The sequence below is a fragment of the Nyctibius grandis genome, chromosome Z (assembly GCF_013368605.1).
Source record: "Nyctibius grandis isolate bNycGra1 chromosome Z, bNycGra1.pri, whole genome shotgun sequence".
Lineage (NCBI taxonomy): Eukaryota > Metazoa > Chordata > Aves > Nyctibiiformes > Nyctibiidae > Nyctibius > Nyctibius grandis.
In genome coordinates this window covers 30,721,024-30,733,047 of record NC_090695.1, presented here as the reverse complement: position 1 = coordinate 30,733,047, position 12,024 = coordinate 30,721,024, and positions in this window count along the sequence as shown.

The following is a 12,024-nucleotide window of genomic DNA, read 5'->3' as shown; positions in this document are numbered from 1 at the left end:
TAAATCACAGCTCTCAAACATTTAATTAACAGCAGAGCCTATCTGGCAGTTCTGTAGCTTAGTTGACAACCTTGCATCTCGGCTAGCCAAGAAAGGTGACCGTGACAATTTGCTGATTAAAAGTATCATATGTATCTTACCCTTTTATTTCACCCCTTCTGGCAGGGTGACTGGATCTGATTAAAGGTTCTGAACAAAAGAAAGTACGAGATAAGTGAGAGGAGGCTGATTGGGTTAGTGTGAGTTTTAGAAAGGCTGAACTAATTTAATAAGTGCCGAAGGTGTGCTAAGAAAGCCTTGACATTTTTGTTCAGGTGGGGTTTCAAGCCCTTGGGAGTGCTACTTGGGTCTTCAAGTCTGGGGTCAGTTTTCCAAAGGGCTGGCTGGCAGCAGTGGGGCTGCCCCCAATTGATGCTGCAAGCAGCATCTTTGAAGTCTTGTCTCTCTTCTGGCTGGGAATACCTGCCTTATATGAGTGACTAGGTAAAAAGGGATCTTACCCCAAAACGGCCTCAACAGAAGATGAGCTGTTGCGCTATGGCAGGGAATCCCAGGTCCTTCCTCCATCCATTTTGAGCGAGAGATGTTGCAGCTCTGCTGTACGAGGCATGGGGGGGCTTGGGCGTGGGAGCTTTTTGCATGAGCATCCCAGACAGTGTCGGGTGTGAGGAAACATGTGTCACACCAATGCACCCCCAGCAGCAGTACAACTCCAGCTGCTAGGGAGCAGCTCGGGCAGAAGTGTAGGTGGATACAGGGTCTTGTGCGCCTCAAAATCTGTGACTTTGATGACCCTGTGCTTGGTGGAATTTGATGTTACACTGAACTCTTTGTGTTTCATTTGTCTGATTGTCACAGTGAGGTTTTTCCCTTTTTATTGCCAGAGCTCTAACTAGATGGAAATTCATCAACTGAGGCTGTGGATGGTTCTCTAGTGGCAAACATGATACTGCCATTAAATAAATTACTGATGTCCACTCGGCATAATTCAGTGACAACTTCTGTAGCACTCCAGCCTATACAGGAGCTCCCAGTGTCTTAGTTCTTAAATTTGTACACACCTGCTTTCTTTTGAGATTAGGCTTTACTTTAAAATTGCACGGGAGAAACTGAGAATAAAACTGGGTCCTTAGATTGAAAACTGAATGTGGATTGTTTGTGGGTGGTGGTTTAGCAGGCCTCTAAAAATCCAACTTCCTTGGAAGAACTGGCAATGGATGTATTTCTCATACCATGAATGATTTTAGTATGAGATGAGTCTGTTCAGTCACTCTCCCTCAGTATCTGTTTGCCTTTTCCCACTCTGGCAGTTTTCTCAGGCTTGTAAGTCTCTGGTACAGCTTGTGGTCTCAGTTTCTGCAGTGTCCTCTATGTCTAAATAATAGATGCTGAAAGTGAAATGAAAACGTCTGAAATGAAGAGTCTCTTGCAAATGATGCAGAGCCACTGTGAAGAGCTGTCAGAAATGGGCAGCTGATCGTGCTTTTAGTTACTAAAGCATTAGTTGTTAATTGAGGACAGTTGCAAATTTTCTTGTGGTGTCAGCACCTATTGTAGTGGTAGGTCATGGAGAAGGAGGTTTTTAACCCTAGTCATTTAGCTAATGGAATTGACTAATGGGCCATAGAGAAGTTTCAGGCACCACTGTTCAGACTGCCTGACCCATCCGAATTTGTCTGTGCACTTTAGAAAGGGAAGAAACACAGAACTTGCAAAGTGGCTTGAAAGCTTGTGTGTATATATGTGCATAGGTATGAATTTTATCTAAATTTTTGTGGGTTGTGGCACCCACAACATTTGATGACAATGTTAAGCTAATAACTAGGTTATTGTGTCATGACGATGGGGAGAAGATCATGTGGAATTGCAACACAAAGTAGCAATGAACAACTTGCGAAAGTTTGGATTTCACCTAACTTCTTAAAGATGCAGTAAATGTAGTTTACAGATGGCTTGAAATGCCAGCTGTAATTTTTTACAGGATTTACTTGAAAAGCTTTTTTGTTCGAGCTATATAAAAATATATAGAAGTCACAATATCTTTTTATAAACCTTATGTAAGCACTGAAATAAGTTTGTCTTGACTAGAGATTCAGATTTGTGATCAAACTTATAACACGTTTGGTTCTAGTGGGAAATGATTAATTTTAAATATCTTAATAAGATCTGTTTGCATGGTTGAATAATTGGCGGTGCTGTAAAAAGGCATTTAGGCATCTCATGGAAAAACTGGGGAAACCACTTAGGCTTGTCAACTGTGACACTCCACAGTTATCTCTTGCTCCCATTATAGATGCTACATATCAAGGGGAAATAACATGCAACTTATATGGCTGTTCCCAGCTGTCAAAAGACTGGGACCTGAAGGAAAGTAGTAATACACATCAAGAATGAACAACCAGAATAATCGATTATTTTTTTTTAGTTCATGTATTTTATGCAGGTTATGCCTTGCAGTGTTGTACAAGTGAATTATACTCTAACGTCTAGCTCATTCACTAACTCTGAATGCTGCCCATATATTTTACTTTGGGAAACAGTGTCTGCAATCATGACAGCAGTGTTGAGACTTGTCGTTAGATCTGAATACTGGTTTAGGCTATATTTATATTTTTACTTTGCAAAGGTTCCCTGGCAAACTCTGCAAAATAGCAGAAAGATGTATATGGCCATAGTCACTTCTTCAGCATTAAAGATATACTTGTTCATGATGAGAAAAAGAGGAAATTACTTCTAAGGTGCTGTAGTAAATACTGAAAATGCTTTCTGAGGTTTGCTAGTAATGAAAAGACTTCTGTCATTCAGGATGGATGGCAAGAGCATCTGATCTCACTTCCAGGCTGTCACAAGCTCTAGGCTTTTACCACTGCATTAAGCCCAATGACTGGTTTGGCTAAAGCAGAACTTAGAAGGCAGCATCCTGTTAGGCTTAAAATGCTCCCACAGGCTTCCCTTGGCAGTTAATGCCAATTTTTTGTGTCTTTCTGTGCTCATAAATGTGTTTCTGATTTCTAATTAGAGCTGCACTGAGGAAGGACAGCTGACAATTAAACGTGAGTCATGAATGTGTGTTTTAAATGTCCCTTTAATTGTTTAGAGGTGTGAGTAGACTGAAGATGGAGTAGTCCAACAAGAACAGTTGGAACTTAATTGTGGGTAAGCAAATCTGCCAAAGTGAGTCTGGCCTTTTTATAAGCCAAACTGCTGTTCGCATACTTGTTCAGTGTACAGGCACCCTACTGCACACAGGAGACAAAACTACACCCAGATATCTGCCCTGATGTGTTGGCAGTTGTAATGCTGTTTCCCTGAAACAAGGCATCTCCAGAAAAGGCTCTGGTGAAGGTGTTGGTGGGAGGGTGTTGGGCAGTGAGGGTGTCCCAGCCTGTTTCTGGGCTCAGGGCTGGTGCCTCTGTGCCGTTCCTTGCACAGAGGGAGGTGTCTGTGCTGTCCTGAAGCACCGGGGTGTTGCTGCATGGCACGCAGAGCCCAGGAGGAAGAAATGGCAGTGAGAGAAGAGTCTTTTATGTGCAAAACATGGGCTGTTTCTCCATCTTCTCTGCAGCTGTGTATGCCATAAGCTGTAGGCACGTCTGACTTTGTTGGTGGTTGGTGGTGGCTGATGTCTAAGAGGCCAGTGAGGACACCTTGTTGGGTCTCTTAGGCAAATGTTCATAGCACCACACTACACAGGATGGATTGCTGGTCTGCTCTGGCTTGGTGATCTGTTAAATCTGCTTCATCATATGCTAGTGCTCTGACTAGAGGATGCCCTTCCTGGCTGTAGGGGCCCTGAGGCATTGGTGGGGCATGCTGAGGAATTACAAAAGGGTTTCACTGCAACTGCTTTTGCAGAGCTGAAGTGCCAGCATTATTGTTGAGTTCTTCACAAACGTACCCATGCCTCGTCCCAGGGACCTGGGGTTTTCTTACTTGTCTACCATCTTCTCTGCCCAAAGAGTAACCAGTGCAGTTACATGAAGCAGTAGTGCCCTGGCAGGAGTAGATTGTGCTGGTGCTGCATTTTCTGAGGAGGTGAAAACAGTCACAATGTTGGTTATTGGATGAAGCGTCAGCCCTGGTAAGGCTGCTTTGTGCTGAGAGGTTTTGTACCAGAGGCTTTGAGTGTGCAGTGTCCATATACCTAAGGCTGATGAGGGCTAATTTGTCCCTTACCTCATGTCTTGTATGGGTCTCTAATTAGTGGACATTGACTTTTAAGCCCTAAGTCCCTGGACTTATTTTTTTTTTCTTGAAGACTTTATTCAGTATTCCTAAGTGTAGCTCCAGATAGGGCTGTTACACACACAAGTGTCCAATCCTTCTCTTTGTCCCACTGAGCTGGTAGCCTTCGTGGCTGCTGTGCAGTGATAATGACTTTTGTAGTGTGTGTGTATGTGTTTCAGCCTCCTAATTACATAGCTTGATCATCCCTTGTTCTTGATATAAGGAGAAACACTGATTTAGCTTTTATGCGCTTTTCGTTATTTTACATAATTCCCCAGCACCTTCCAAGCAATGGTTGCTTGGTTTGTTACAAACTGAAGTGTTTTTTCGAAGCCTTTTTCACGATTTCTACATATTTCTGATCCCTTCCCTATTGTGCAGTGTCATTATTTAGGGGGAGGATGCTGCCCAGGTTGACCCAGCTGATTTTGCACCATGAATTCCTCAAGTGGCGTCAGAACTGTTTCTGTTTTATTTGGCATCTGTAGGGATCTACGCAACTCCTGGCTCTTTCCTGGTGACTGCAGCTGCCTGTGCCACATGGGCCTTAGAGGGGCTGCAGGTAGGCAGTAAATCTGTGCCTGGCTGAAAGCAGCGAGCTCTCCTCTTGCACTTTTGCTGCCAGCTTCTTTGTGATGGTGCTGATATTTAAGTGGCTGTGGGATGGAACAGATCGGAGCACTGATCTGGCTGGAAACAAAGCTGATAAAATACCCACACCCCCCCGGCTATTCTCTGTGTGCACAGTGTCCCATGCGCTGTGCCAGCGTAGCGGGAGAGGGTGGGAAGCCTCTCAGCGGCTGTACGGGATTGTGTCAGAAATTAATAGGCATGAAATCGTGGTACTGTGATTCCCTCTTGAGCCTGCGAACCAGGGTGACTTGTTCTAAAATTTGGTCCATTAGGACCATCTTGGCAGATGATGATCATAACCATCCTGCTCTGTGGGTGGGACTGGGAAAGCTCCTTGCCTTGCGTTTCATATTCATGCATGCCACTGGCCTGCAACTTGTTCGACTCAAAAGATGGAAGAGCTTAGTTTAAAACAATGATTTCCCCTGAGTTACTCTGACTATTTCCTTTTTTTTTTTTTTAACTGGAACTTTTTTCACAATTTAACGGGTGGGAGTCTCCCCTGGAGAGAGACAATGTCAGAGGTTGAATGTGTTTGTTTAGGTGCATAAACACGGCTGTGCATGGTGGGCATTCCGTCATAGTGTTTTCATTTACTTCATGAGCTGTTAAATGATAAAAGGATGGGGCTCATTCCTGAGCTGTTTTGGAACAGCTGTGTCAAAAAACCCCAAGGACCTCAGACAATAGTGAACTCTTTGCAAATGTTGCTCTTTTCATCCCTGTTTCAGTATATGGTGATGCCGAGGATCTCTAAGAGTTACTCCAAACTAATCTGGTTTGGACAGACAAAGAAAGATACACGAGTGTTTTATGTGGCTCTTCAGTGTTTCTCCAGAGAATTTGCCAAGAAGTGCAGTGATTGGGGAGAAAAAAAATCTTTGGATTCAGACCAGAGAGCCTTTTTCTCTATTTTTGGCTTTTGAGTGTTTTAAAATTAGGGTATAAAAAGTTACAAAGGACAGTCAAGATGTTGATTGAGACAAAAGTATCAGGATATGACCCATGCATAATTATTAAATGAAACAATATTGCAGAGTTTGTCTTTGATTTCCAGACTTCTGACGGAAGAGAAATTGGAACGAAAGTGTTGATAGGTTGTCTCTGTTTTGCAGTTTGTCAAAGGCAATTTAAGCCTCTGAGTTTTTTCTCACCAGTGCTTTGTTATTAACTCAGCTGCTAGTAGACAGGTTATACTGTTTCAACTCCTTCTCTTCAGTATCCTTGCAATGTTAGTAGATGGATGTATTAAGACATAATCCACTTCCCACTGCAGTCCGGCTTTTGGAGGGCTGCACTGGAGCAGAGTGTTGCTTTTTTTTGTCTGAGTGGATGGACCTCAATAGACACAGCTAAATATCTGCTGAGGGAAGATGTTTACTTTAGCTGAATCTTTCTTCAGAGTAGAAACTGATGCTGGAGTCAATCCTACTGTGGGTTTTTCTTTTTGAGCGGAGCGCTTTAATGGATAATGACTCATCTGTTGGAATCTGACTTTTCACTCCAATTACCCACAGATAGACCAAGATGGATCTGCAGTTCTGCAATAGGTAACTTCAATGATGTGCATTGTTTATATTTCAGACATCAAACCAGGGTGAAAATCAGGCTGTTCATTCATTGTAACTTGTCATGTAGCTGAGTGTTAGTGCACATCCCTTCAGGCTCCATTAGCATGAGTTAACTTTGTAATTGGGTGTCTGGGGCAAACAGGGACAGGAAGCAGAAGTAATTTGGCAGGCTAGGCTTAGCTTTTTTGTTCTGTGCTATATAAGTGCACAGGAGAGCAGAAATAAAAGATGGGTGCAGAATGGCTGGAGAAATCCTAACAAAGTGGACAACATCGAGTATCATGCATCTATACCAAGGTGGGACTTTATAGCTATATATTGAAGTAGTATTTCTAGAGCTCCTGTGCTTTTCAGAGCCCTTCTCTTGCTCTCTTATACCTGCTCTGTGTTCTCCAGCTTTCTGTCCATCTGGCAGTAAAGTCTGCCAGTAAGACCTTGTCTGGTAGAGACTGGCAACCAAAAATGGGCTTGCTGAGTGAAGCGCAGTTGTCACTCAGTTTTGAAACCACTTCACAATGAAGATGTTAATAGAAATGTAAATTTTAAAGTTCATAATCTCCAGTTTTCCACAAACAAACCAAAAAGTAGAAAGTTTCAATTTTTACTATAATTTATCACAGTTTTAGCCCTTGGACAGCTTTGCTGAAAAGCCCGTTTTGTTATTTAAGAAAACCCCCAACAAATAAACTGTAAAATGTTAGGGTTCTTGAGCAGGGAAGTCAGTTTTTTGGTTTCTTTTCTAAAGGCATTAAAAGTAGTCTGGCTCTTTTCAGGTGTTCAGTGTGGATTTACATGAGTGGGATTAGAATGAAGCTGCTTCATGGTATTTTTTTAAAACCACACTTCACATTTTTTCAATAAAAAACTTTGCTTTTAAAGCAACAGTCTTTATCCCAGACTAATCTTAAGACTTACAAAAAGAAACACAAGAAGAGACTTTTAGTTTAAGTTCCATTCCTTCCCGACATGTGGTGGTGAACTCTTAAACTTTTAATTTGCCTTTTTTTGTTGTTTATGGTAAGCTCTTAAAGAGTTTTTGTTCCTCAGATGAATGCTAGCCTTATTCTGGCATCACTGACCATTTTATCCACGTGTACTTGACCAGCAGTCTGCTTGGATTCTTTTCTGTGCATGGCAAGTTGGTAACTTTCCCAGATGAGATAAAATCACCTGCAAGAAGACCCTGGGATGAATCTCTCTGAAACCAGGAGGTGCTGAAAATGATGTAGGCATGATTAGCTGCAGTTTATGTATCTTGTCAGCATTGTTTAATTGGGCTGACAAATTTCGTGCATGCTTCTTACTTTGTTCGTGCAGTGTTGTGGGCTGTTTTACTCATGGGTTTTTTTTTTGAGTAGACAAGGACTCTGATGTGTGCCCATGTGGAGTGGGAGTTGCCTTAGTCTCGATCCTGATCCCATCTGTGATTTATCATTTGGTCTTTGTCTCTCGTGTTTTTCTTGAAGTTTCTCACCCCATCACTGCTGCTGCTTGTGACCTATGTCGTGTTTTTAAGCAATGTGCAAGATCGGTCACATCAACGAAAATACTAGTGGCTGCCGGGAGCCTTCTCAGCTGGGGAAATTTAAGGAAAACAAACCCTTCTTTGCGTCTGTGCACACATCATGACTGTCACGAGTTGTGCGGTAGGCGTGCTAAGGAGATGCAGTCGGTGCTCACGCCGGCGGGACCCGGCAGTGTGACCCGGCGGTGGGAGGTGCCCGCTGGCTGCCGGCATCAGCCCCTCCTGGGTGGCTGCAACGCCAGCCAGATAGGCAGCGCTCTTTCACTGACTCTCTGGTTGGACTGAGACCTGTGGACCAAGGAAATATGGTAGAAATAAAATGGAGTTCTTAAAGAACCTTAAAAATAGCAGGTGACTGAATATGTTCTTCATGCTGTTAGGAATTATTGGTTTTGGCTGAAGTAGGCTTGGCAGGGCTTCAGGTCTGTTTTATCTGTAGCAATTCCATCTTCTGTTAGCCTGGGGGAGAAAAGGTTTGTGCTTGTACAGCTGAATATCAGATCTCTGGCTCAGGAAGTGTTAAGTGCGTGCGTTCATTACTCTTAATGCTGGTATGTTTTTCATGTCAGCAACCAGCCAAAAACCTGGGACCTTCATTTTGTTTCAGCTGGTAGAAATTAATGGCAGACAGGCTTATTGTGAAGTTGCATGTAAAGTTTTGTTTCCACAAGCATGGGCTGAGTGGGACAAGAAAGGACCCTTCACTGGTTTGCAGCCTGCAGTTGAGCCCTACAACGCCCCCACAGACCCCTCTTAAAGGGAGGGGCAGCAATCCCAGCTGCTTCTTGGTCTTGTTGTTTCCCTCATAGCCACTCCACTCCCTCTCTCCCGGGCAGCAAAGACCCACAGGCCCCTAGTCTGCATTGTTCACATTCCCAAGCTCTGCATGGGCCCGCGTGCCTGTGCGTGCACACGTGTGGGGCGAGGGAGGGCAGCTAGGCTGGTCCCCTGCTCTGGCTAGGAGACCACTGTGAAAGCAGCCTGCCTGCTCCTGTCCTCCCTCAATATCCATTAGAGCCCCCCTGCCCACATAGCTCACATTCCTGAGCCACATTTCATTTGGGACGGTGTTTTGCTTTGGAGGTTGTTACTGCTTGGTAAAGGAGTTTCCTTGCAGCTACATCTTCATGGAAGAGCAGTGATTTATGTCCCCCAGTTGCAAGCGCAGTTTAACACATCTGGTGCCGGTTCTGGGTAGTTCCAGATCTTTTTGGTGGCTGCAGGTGAGTGAGGTGACAGAGGCATGCTACAGTGAGGAGAGTGTGCAATCAAGGGGCCTGAGGGTTGGATGTGCATGGTCTGAAGGAGAGTGGTGGAGTCCTGGAGTAGGCTCAGTGGGTGCTGGTGTCTCTGTGACTATTGTGTAGGGAGGAAGTTGTATTGTAATTTCAGTTGAAGACCTTTTTTCCTCCCCCTCTTCTTCCAAGCAACTTGCTAATTTGCATCACAAAAGTTAGCCAGGGTTGTCTCCTTAGTAAGTTGCAGAAAATAAGATCTCTTCAACAGTTTGACTAAAAATGAGATTATTTATGGGTTGCTTTATGCTTACTGGTGCATTCAAGTACAACTGTTAGTTTAACTGGTTAATACTGTATTACTGCAACATTCAGTTACAGCCATTCTTGTATAGGTGCTGACAAGGAGGAGGACTGGCTGGCCTGTGTTATTGGTGTTGCCCTGTAGAAGAACTAGCTGGGTACGTAAGGCCTTTTCCCCTGTACATCCAGTCTTCAGAAACACTGGGCTGATATTCCCCATGTCTTACTAATGCTCTGCCAGAGATTCTTTGAGCAAATCAAAAATTACAATAAAATAATGTATTTATGCACAGCTAGGAGCACAATAGTGCTGGCACTTAAGTTTTTCTGTCATCCAACAGCCATTTTGTATGTATATTAAAGCTTAGTCAAATTGGCTTTGGTGGAGCTGGAGCATCTCATCACTTTGATTTCAACGCAAAAGTTGTCAAGCCACAAAGCTGCCCTAATGTTTCTGCCTTAAGTTTCTGTAAATAGGTGTGTGAGCATGGGAGGTCCTTGAAAATGTGACCAATGTATCTGTACTGTAAGTCAGAAGCAGTAGGTATGCTGTATTTGCCTTTTCTCTCTCCTTTGTATGAATCTTTGTACCTTTGCTTAAAACCCGGAGTAGTACAGAGGTTACAGAAGGGACCAGAGTAAGGGATGGAAGTCTGTATTCTGTATTGCCTCAAGACTCATGTTTCTGTGCTGTGTTGCAAAATTGTAATGTTAATGCTCTTGCTCTGAACAGAAAGCCTTTTGTGGCTGGCTAAAGTTTGGAAAAGTGTTAGGCTCAAAGAGGAACATTTTCTTTTCCTTCCTTCCCCAAGTAAAATCTTCACTTGGACTCATGCTTGAATACTTAGGTTAGGCTGTCTTTGCCCTGTCAAAATCCAGAGAGGTTTTCTTTGCCAAAACTGAGGTAAGCTCCAGATAAAACTTCACATGTGAGGAGTTATCTCATTCCTTTAAGAACTGTGTTCTCTCACAATGAATTACTCACATAAAAGCACTTGCTAAACCATGTCTAGACTGCAAAGACCTGGATTTGACTGAATCTAATTAAAGCAATTGTGGCTTTCAGGTGAAGATTTAACTGCAGTATATTATCCTAGCTTTTGCTAGAAAGAGATTGGCCTTAGCTGAGATGCTTTTGGCTGGCATGCGGAGGTAAATTAAAGTCAGATAGCTGAAATGGTACTTTGCCCCACCTGCTTAGCCTGCCACACAGCAAGAGTCATCTGTCCACAGTGGGATGGCTGAACAGCTCATGGAGATGCGGGTTTCAGCACAGTGTCCTGAGAAAAACTGAAATAGATTTCCTGCTGGTTTTGGGGAATTAGGAGAATAATTCTGGAGAGTTATCAGGAAGCTTCTGACTGTACTGTGGAAATATGAGGTTTCTTAAAATATCCTTGCTAGAAACACTGGTTTGGATACTGGAGGTGAAGCATGTTCAATGTGCAGCTCTAACTGGTCCATGCCAGCTGACCACCCTCCTGAATAAGTTTGTGAGTTCATCATCCCATCTCTGCCCATCTCCTCATCTTGACCACTTAAGCCAGGTTGATTGCCAGCTGCTTATTGATTAAGAGGGATTAGGGGAGGCCTGGATGTCTAACACAACTGGTTTCTCTTAGCTCCTAGTGGAAGTTGTGGGATTGCCTGTGGGTCTCTCCCCGGAGATATTAAGTGTAGTTTTTATTGCAGTACGAAGAAGCATGATGTAAAACCTGGCTTCTGGTAGTTTTACCTCGTGGCCTTGAACATGTGCCCAGACGTGTCAAAAGCTGTTCTCATGCTTTTCCTATTCCTCTGTGTCAGCTCTCCGGACTCCTTTTATTTCCTGTAACTTTTCTATCTAGTGCATGCTTTGTTCACTGCCCATCAAGTTGTGCCTGCTCCTCCTCTTTCACCCTGCCACTGAATGCTTGCTCTGTTTGTTCAAAGTCTCTAAGACAATACAGAAAAGGGGGGTAACAGAAGAAAATTGAAGAAATAAAAGGGAGAAGTGAAAGAGCTGTCCCTAACAGAATTCAGGCTCCTCTGTCTAATCTGGCAAGTAAAACTGTTTCTTGAGAAACTGTACTTCCCTTTGCATTTTCAGCCTGTCATAAAATTTCTGCTAGTTTTGAACTTTGTTTCAAGGGGATATTGCATGAGCAGAAGTGATGAGCCAGCTGTGAAATTCCTTTTCTCCTCATTGCAAGTGGGGAAGGAAAAAAAGACGTAGCTGCTTCTCACTTTAACACAGCAGCAGTGGGCAACTACCGTGACTTTTCAGGCCGCTGCAGTCTTACAAGATGTTCTGCTTTGGAAATGGAAAAAGACAATATATGGGCTATTCTTGGTACCAAGTTCAAGTCTCAGCATTGCAAAGAAAATTTATGTGTATCTAATAAAAGATACACATACTACTTCATGGCAGTTTGCAGAGAGGAAACTTTTTCTGGCAAGGAACGTTGGCTTGAATCTTGTCTTGTCCATGCGTGTCTGAGAACTTGCATGTTTGTCATTTTCTCAGAAACAGAGCAGAACCCAACCTGGG